We start from the raw sequence: 9,269 nt of genomic DNA, 5'->3' as shown, positions 1-9,269 counted from the left end.
GTGACTACTTCTTATATAGAGATTTAGTGGGCCCTTCTACCTGTTACAATTTTATTACAAAAACACTCCTACTTTATCAATTTTGTTACTTCAAGAAACCTTACTTTATGAATCATTTTGCTATGACAACCTTAGTAAGATTTTAAATCTTACCAAAGTTCATTAGACTCATATGGATAACCAAATTAGAATTCTAATAACACGTCCTTCTAGGTTTCATGGAAACACTTATAATAAAAAAGAAAAATATTCGAAAACTAAAACTTTTATTAGCTTCATCGTTGGTATTGAAATGGATGGTCACCAAACTTCGAAACTCAAATTCAACTGTGAGAATTAACTCTCATTTTTATTTTTAAGTTATTAATTTTTTTTTCCTATATAACAAAATTATTGCTTAAATTTGAATTTTGTAATGTGCATCCCCACTACTGGTTTTAATCGGTAACAAACTTGATAAAGTGAGGTTTGGTGGGTTACAAACTTTATAAAATAAGATTCCCTTGGAATCATTAGAACTCCAAGAGAGTTTTTGTAATAAATATGCAATAGTTGGGTCTGCTAGGTAGATATACAAGAAAGAATACATATAATGATTATATGAAAAATTACTTAATAGACCCTATGGTAGGTACCGATATTTAAATGCATGGTGAATTTTTTGTTTCACTATTTTTAAATGATATATGTAAAGGTAGAATCAGGTAATACCTTGATCAACTCTTCTCTATTGAACTGAAGTAGCTCCCATGTCCCTCCTGTAAACACAGGTGTGGTACCTACCAATAATCCTCCAACGCTCAAGTTAGAGTTGCAAAGAAAATAGTAGTCAAGAAGTAGGAAATTTAAACCCTTTTTCCTGCATTAATTCCTTTATTTATAGATTCTTCATTTGAATCAGGGTTTTCCCTTTAATTGAAATTCGATTATGATGAATCCTTTGATTCCAAGGATCCTAAATGAAATATGAATCTCTGAGATTGAGTCCAAGATCCTTGAGAGATCTCTTCCAAGATCTCAGGACTCAATATGGCATATTTCAAAATTATGTAGATCTTTGGATCAAGCATGCCATGTTAAGCAAACCATGTTTCCATTTACGTTGTCCTGCCTTACCAATCAGGCTGGACACCACTACCTTGGTCTACCCAATTGATGGTAGGATGAGATTTATTGGCTCATTCAAGGTACCACTTTATCGGCATAGACACATGTACAGTCTAGATAACGCACCATTATTATCCTCTACATTTACCCCCTATCGAGGAGATACGAAGTCTCGCCATCTTCTCGAGACACATATCTTTCTTCTGGTTGGTTAACGTTATCTCCATCATTTTTTTTGTTGTCAACGTATCTACGCATTAATTGTAATGTCGTTTCAAATCATTTTAAACAGTTGAGAAAAATTGTCTCTCCTCTGTAGCCATCTATGTGTCTCACCAACGTCTTTACTAAGCCCAAAGGCTACGACAGTTAGGCTAGGAAAAGCTATTCTCCGTAGTAACACGTTCTCCTATTTGCCCTACTATAAATAAGAGGTTCTCGTCACTCTCCCTTTCTACTGTTCTTCTTTTTTTGCTCATTCGTCTTCTAGTACCTTCGAAGTTTTTCAAATTTCAAGTCATTTTTACCTTTTTCAATCTGAGGTAATTTTCTCCCCAACTCACTTTTACTTCTCTGTAATTTTTATTTCTTCAATGGCCGTCAACATTGCTCAATTACGTAAGGGCTTTTTTATCCCTCTCTCTATAGCTGTTAGGGTTTGCAAAGACCCTAACATCCTTGATGAATGTCATTAGGGAGAGATTTTGTTTTATGCCGGTCAAATTAAGGCTAGCCTAAGCTTCCCTCTCTTTCTCCTTTCATCAGGGAGGTGTTGAACAAGATTAATAGGGCCCCTGGCCAGATGTCAGGCAACTTTTACCACCTTGAAGGCAATTCCCTAGTGCCTTACGTATTATTTGTTGTCCTCAAAAATTGTAGTTGTTGCGCTAGTACCATTTCTTCCCAGTGCTGACAATGGGTGGTATAAGGACCCCATGATCATCTCTAGGGACTAGGTGTTCTACTTTGGGTCTCTTGTGTGGGATTTAGGATTTCTCAGATTTTCTAGGGTAAGCTATGCTTCTAGCTCATGTTAATATTTATTTGCATTACATTCTGGTTGTGCTAGTCAGTTTGATCTGATCTTGGCTCTTTTTGTAAATTCTTCTGCCTTTTCTACTGGGGAGGCTAGGAAAGAGCAACATAGAGTCACTAGAGAAAGGAAGGAGGTGGCAGTGGAAGTCCAAACTAGAGCAGACCTATCCTCTCTTTTTTCTCCTGTCTCGACCACTTACACGACATGCTCCTATTGATTTGGCCGCGCAGATTGTTGAGCGCACGCCCTCACCTTCTGCTCCTATACTTCCCTTTTCCTCTCCTTCACTTCCCTCTTCCCTTTCACCAAACTCCTTTTCCAACATCCTGAATAGTGACTTCTTGAACTTCTCCCTTTCCCTCTTTTGTCCCGTCAGGGCTATCTTACCCCCTGTCGAACATAGTAAGAAGAAGAAGAGGAATCAATCTCCTTATGACACTACGCGGACTGTTGGGGCTAAGTTGTTGGCACTGGTTTGAGTTTATCAGATTGCTGCTGAATTGCCTAAAGGGGCACCTGCCCAGGGGGTACTAAGATTCAACACCAACAGGGAGGTCAGCCCTGCTCTTTAGCTCTAGTAGTACAAGCCATAAAAAAATACAAAAATGAAAGAGTCCAATAAGACCAAATTGTTCAGTAGAGTGAAAGCCATCAATGGTAAAAACATGAGTAAGTTGGAATATCACAGATAAAACCCTTTAAAGGTATTAAAATGAACATCCACACTATCACAATTCTAATATAATGTTTAGTTTCGAGTTAGAACTTAGGTAGAACTGACCATTTTTAACAGTTAGGAGGTGAAATTTTGTTCCTAAAAATATATTTTGAAAATCAGAAAATTTGCATAGGCACTCAAGTTATTTTTGGAATTTTCTAAATTGATGAATGGAAACTTAGAACTTTGTTCAAATGTAAAGGACCTTTAACTGGTTTGTGAAATATCGTTACGTTCGCCTTACATACTTTGATTTTGATTTTGATTTTGATATTTATGTAAAGTGTGAAATTTAGTAGGTATATTCACTACAAACCCTCGCGAGTCAAACTCGTCCACTAAGACTAACCTAGGGGTTTAAGGGCATACTGCATGTGTTAAATACAATCATAAAACTCACGAAAGAGGTTATATTTAAATTTAATTTTTGCTCGAGACTAGTAAAATCGAGCTTTGGGAGTGTGATCAGGTCCCAAAAAGTCATTATAGGACCATAATTACAAAGAAATTACCCACACTTGATTACTATTTTTCCCAAATAAAAACAAATCACCTAAAAATTTCGAAATTATTGATAACTAAAGAATTTCTATTTGTTGCAGGTAAAAAGACTAATATTCAGAGACAAATGGAGATGGCAGAGCTAACACTGCAATACTTGAGTCAATTTGGATCAACCACCCAAATTTCAGAGTACAATCCCATACAGTCACTGCCCCGTGGTATGGGTGAGGTGTGCCATGGTGGTCCCAGGGGGTACATCCTTGAGATTTGCGCTAGAACTTTTCGATCGTGGTGGTCTCATGCATCAACCTGTTGAGTATTTTCCATGACATTGATCGGTGTGAACTAGTATGAATGTTTTTAGTTGACAAATTGTTCGAAGAGTCTTCTAACAAGGAGATTTTTGTTGGATTGATGGATATTGATCGCATATTTACATCAAAGTGGATTAAATTAAAGTTTGAAGAGACTCATGGGATCTCGCGATGGACAATCTTCTGTGGATATGATAGATTTATGACTATAATTTCTTAAATGCTATAATAGAACAATGATATTATTTTTATATTTTTATTACCATAGTTTTTAGAAGATATTACTTTAGTTTATTAAAATTTTATATGAATTTTTTACTTAATAGTTCTACATTATGATTGGTAGAAATATTTGTGTTTAACTTTTTTATTTTTTATTTAAACTATATATGATTGGATGATTATGAATTATTATATGTTTATACTTATATGATTTGCATATATGTAATAACAAATAGATGTTAGCATAAAAAAGAAAATTTTCTTTTTTTATTTTACCATGGCATTACTACTGTACAAAGAATCAACGCATGAAGCAACCATGTTAGACTTTACTATTTTCTAGTGATTCATATGTTAGAGAAATACTTGTTCCAGACAACCTAGTGCCTTGTTACGACAATTTTCGTATGGATAAGTATGTCTTCAATAGATTATGTTATTTTATTAGAGATAGAGAATTGTTTAAAGATAGTAGAACGGTAAGAGTTGAAGAACAAATTGTAAATTTTTTTATATATACAATTGTACATAATGTTAGGAATATAAATAGTTAGGATAGATTCCAACATTCTAGAAAAACGATAAGCCAATATTTTCATCACGTGTTGCAAGGATTATATAGTTTTGCCAATGATTTAATAAAAACACCTGACTTGAGCGACATACCACAAAAAATATTCGCAGATCGACGATATTTTCCATGATTTAAGATAATTAATTAATTAATATTTGAATTAATATAATTAATAACATAATAATTGTTTAATGTTTACTTTTAAATGAAATATGATTGTGTGGATGCAATTAACAACATTCATATACCTGCAGTTATATCAATTGACAAACAAATACCATTTCGATCAGGAAGAAAGATTGAATGTACACAAAATATTTTGGCTATTTGTTCATTTGAAATGTAATTTACTTTTATCTTAACTGGGTGTGAATGTTTGGTACACAATTGGCAAGTTTTCTCAATCTATACTTAACGATCCGAGTTTGAATTGCTTGCATTCTCTTGTTGGTAATGAAACATTATTTTATTTTCTTATTTTTTATATTTTTTTATATCCATTATGTAATTTAAGTTTACTGAATTTTTTTAAAATTATCCTAGGACAATATTACATGGTTGATGTGGGTTACCAAAATATGCGAGGATATCTTGTACCATATTGGAATACATGATATCACATACATGATTTTCGTAGAGGAAATGGGTCAAGAACAAATAAGTGGTTAAATTATTATCACTCTTTATGTAGAAAAATTATTGAGTATTGCTTCTGTGTATTGTAGAAATGATTTTCAATTTTGATACGGATGACTCCATACTCTTTTGTAACTCAAATATATATTGTATATGTATGCATGACCTTATATAATTTCATTCGACAACAATCAATTACTGATAGTTAATTTATAGAATATGGGGATGAAAATTTTGACATTAATAGAGGAGGCATGTCTAATACGACACTAAATGAAGTTGATGATGAATTGATTACTAATATAAATATTGTACGAAATGAGATTGCTTAACAAATTTATAATGTCATATATACATAATGATGTAAATTTTATTTAATCATTTATTATTTATTGGATAGACATTAAGTATGTTAGTAAAGAAAAAATGAAATTGAATTTTATTTTTTATTTTTTATCTTTTTAATTTTAAATCTTGTGTTTATACTTATTGTTAACATATATTACTTATATCAGATAAATAATCTCTTTTTTTTAATATTATTTTTAATTTCATCCAACAAATTATAAACAGTAGGTTATCAAACAATTTAACATCTTAACAACACAATTAGACAGTATGTTATCAAATAGTATACTAAATTTAATAATAACAACAACAACTTTCTTTCAGCTTTAGCAACTTAATTTAGTATCAATAATTTTACATACAACTTTTCTAAACAAAGCATAAGACTCCTTTGACTTAAATAGATTACCACATTGACAATCCAACACCACAATCCTCTAGATTTCATAGATGATCTCATATCCCAAAAAAAGATGTTCAAAAAAGACTTGATCGAAGGTTTTGAATGGATGGCTACTGAATTTCCATAGACCTCCCAAATTTAAAATTAAAATTGAATGGTGAAAAATACAATTTTTTTGATTTTTTTTTTCAAAGTACATAGAATTATTTCCTATACAACCTTGTGACATTGGATAATGTTTTTGGATGCCACAAGCTGAGTATTTTTTTTTTTTTTTTTGACTTTGAAAGGCCACACGTACCATTCACATGCATGTGTACAATAATTAAATATACCACTTTATATGGAGGGGTATATAGAGACTTGAAGGTGTGATATGGGGAGCAAACCCAGTTGTCTTTACCATCTCAGCTAACCTCTGGTGGGTGACAGAAGTTGAGGTCCACCTTTAATAAGAGTTGAAATCTTCTAAGTTAATAAGATTAGTAGGATTTATAACCTAAGGAGGTATCTCAAATAATTATAAAAATCTTAGAGGTACTTGTCATCAACTTAAAAGTTCAAGGATATCTAAAATGTTTATTGACATGTTCGATTGAAGAAAGGTTCGATATCTTTTGTCTTTGTCAAAGTGAAAGGTGTGTTTCTCATTCAAGAAAATGGAAAAAACTTTGAAGCAGCCATCCCACTTCAAAATTTCGGTAGACCCTCTCCTTTGAGTTACACGTGGTGTATAAGGAGGTATCTTAAATATTAACAAAGATTAAGAGTGAAATAAATGAAAAATAAAAAATAAAAAAAAATTAACATGTCAGGTCAGGATGAGGGTTTGTCCAAAATTTTGGACTCATAGAAAACATTATAAATGATTTTTAAATATGATCATTGAAGAACCAACCTCTACCCTCTGCCCTCCACTTACTTTGCATTATTAGTTTTAAAACTGGTTGAGTTGATTAGTTGGTTATATAAATTATTTTTAAATACTTAATACATTCAATAAAGATGAGTGGTAAGCATGCTATTGAGTTTTTGAATTTTAAAAGCGACAGCTACCTAACTTCAGTGAAAACTGCAGTGATTGGGCGGATGATCCAATAATGAAGGACATAAAGTTTTCCACACCATTTAGAATTGGTGCACATGATCAACGTTCAGTATGTTTGACAAGACATCCTACGTGGAGCACAAGATATTTGTTAGATAACACACGCACACTGCAATCAGTAATTGGTTGTCAGGGAGTGTAACGCAGAAAAGTTTAAAATCACACCCTCTGGTGAAAGTGTATGCGATAACTTAATTGTCAGGAGATGTAACGTAGGAAATTTTAAAAACTAATTAAGTTGGATTGTACAAGAAAAATGGGCTAAAATTTATCTTCTATGGAAATCATATTTATGTAATAAAATATAATGATAGATCTCATTTTCTTTTTCTCTAAATTTATATCATATAAACAACGTATCTTAAGGATATGATTTAACTTTTTATATATATATATATTTTTTCTCTTTATAAAAACACTCCTAATTTTTTTTTTCTTCTTCAGTCCTTTTTCAATATTAGATATCCAATTTTATTGTATTTATTCTTCCCCCTCTTTCTTAATAGGTAAAATTATAAAAACTAAATATTTTTCAAAACTTTAAAAATGATAACAGATCAACGTTTTGCCCACTGGGTTCGAAGTTTCAAACTTTACCCTTCCCAAAACATGGCATTAAAACACTAGTTTAGCAATTTTTACATATTTTAAAAATACTATTTTGACTTGCCATTGTGAAAACAAGCAGTTCAAGGGGATGTATTCAATTTTTTATTTTAAAATTGTAATGGGCAAAAAACTATCCAGTAGAATTGTATATTGGTCATACCATATTTTGGGAATTTTGGTGTCCTTGGGTCAATTTGTTTATCTTCACATTACACGATGTGTAACGATGATGCTCATCATGATCTCTTTATTGCGTGCTTGGTCATTTTCAAAGAAAAACAAGTTTTCAACCTCATCCAAAAATCTTGTGAAAGTTGGATTTCATTATCCCATTTATTCTTATGGGAAAATGAAATCCACCTCCAAATCTCACCCCCAAATTAATACATGGGAGCAACTTGGATAAGTTGGGTGAATTGGATGGTAGCTTGAAGTGCATTAGGCCGAGTTTATTAACCCAAGCTCAACCAAGGCTTGAGCTTGAATTAGGTTGCAAAACCCTAGATTTTTTTTTTCCAACTCTTTTGGTGAGCCTAGAAAATCTCAGTTAAAAAGTCACCACTTGTGTCAATTACGTTGTATAAAAAATGAAAAAAATAAATTAAAGGAATGAGAAAAAGATTGATCTATTATAGGGGCTTTTAAAGCTTCATATCATCAACAACTAAGGAAGGTGTGATTTCGGGATTTCACTCGTTGAAAATTGAGGGAATGAGGTACATGGACCATTTAGAAATGAAAAGTTTACTACATGTCCTATTAAGCAGCTGCCCGAAACTTCTATTTAGAAAGAAATTCCTCCGCGACAATCCTTTAAGTAATTTTCCCTAGATTTTATCCAATTATTGTATTCTAAATAGTGAAAATTTCAAAGATTTCAATACGACCTTATGCACTTCTTATTTTTCTATTGCACATTATTTTTTGACCTTTTTGGGCCAAGCTTAAAAAATTCTTTAGTGAAATTATTGTTCACATGTTATGAAAGGAGTCCTATAATTTTTCTATTACACATTATTTTCTGACCTTTGTGGGCCAAGCCTTAAATATTCTTTAGCGAAATTATTGAAAGGAATCCTATAATTATAAAAAATACCCATGTTATGCAAGTTGAGGTGCCCTTCAATTCATGCAGACCAATGGGAATTTGTGGACTTGATGGGGTCTCTAAAATCTCACTTGCTTTCTATATGGAATGCAGCCCGATGTATTTAATCTCTAATAAAATGTGCTACGTAGACGCTGTATGCTGCTATACGAATAGGATGCCGGTCTAGATTTCAAGTCTTCATTATTTTACATCCTTTGGTACTTGAATATTTCTTGTACAATAGAAATCACTTTTTGTTGTCTTTATTCATTACTTGCTTGGTCCTTACTATTGACATGGACCCATGCAAATGTGTGGTCTTGGTGCGGTTTTCAAAAATGTTGGTCCCCAAAATTGCTCATGTTTTTTGTATGCACTACGTCATAATGCGCTAAAAACGACTGTCCATGACAGTCGTTTTTAAAAAAACCGACTGCCCCTGCAGTCGGAATAGGGGTCGTTTTAAAAGGAGTGGTTTTTAAAATGCGACAGACCAAAACAGTTTACTCATCGGACTTTGAATAGGGGTCGTCTTATTATTGTTGTTTGGTGTTCCATGGTTACGTTAGGTGTTGTTTACATGTGGACGTCCAAGTTTTA

The sequence above is a fragment of the Akebia trifoliata genome, chromosome 15 (assembly GCF_017979445.1).
Source record: "Akebia trifoliata isolate Shusen 1 chromosome 15, ASM1797944v1, whole genome shotgun sequence".
NCBI lineage: Eukaryota > Viridiplantae > Streptophyta > Magnoliopsida > Ranunculales > Lardizabalaceae > Akebia > Akebia trifoliata.
Note: the sequence above shows the minus strand (reverse complement) of the source record.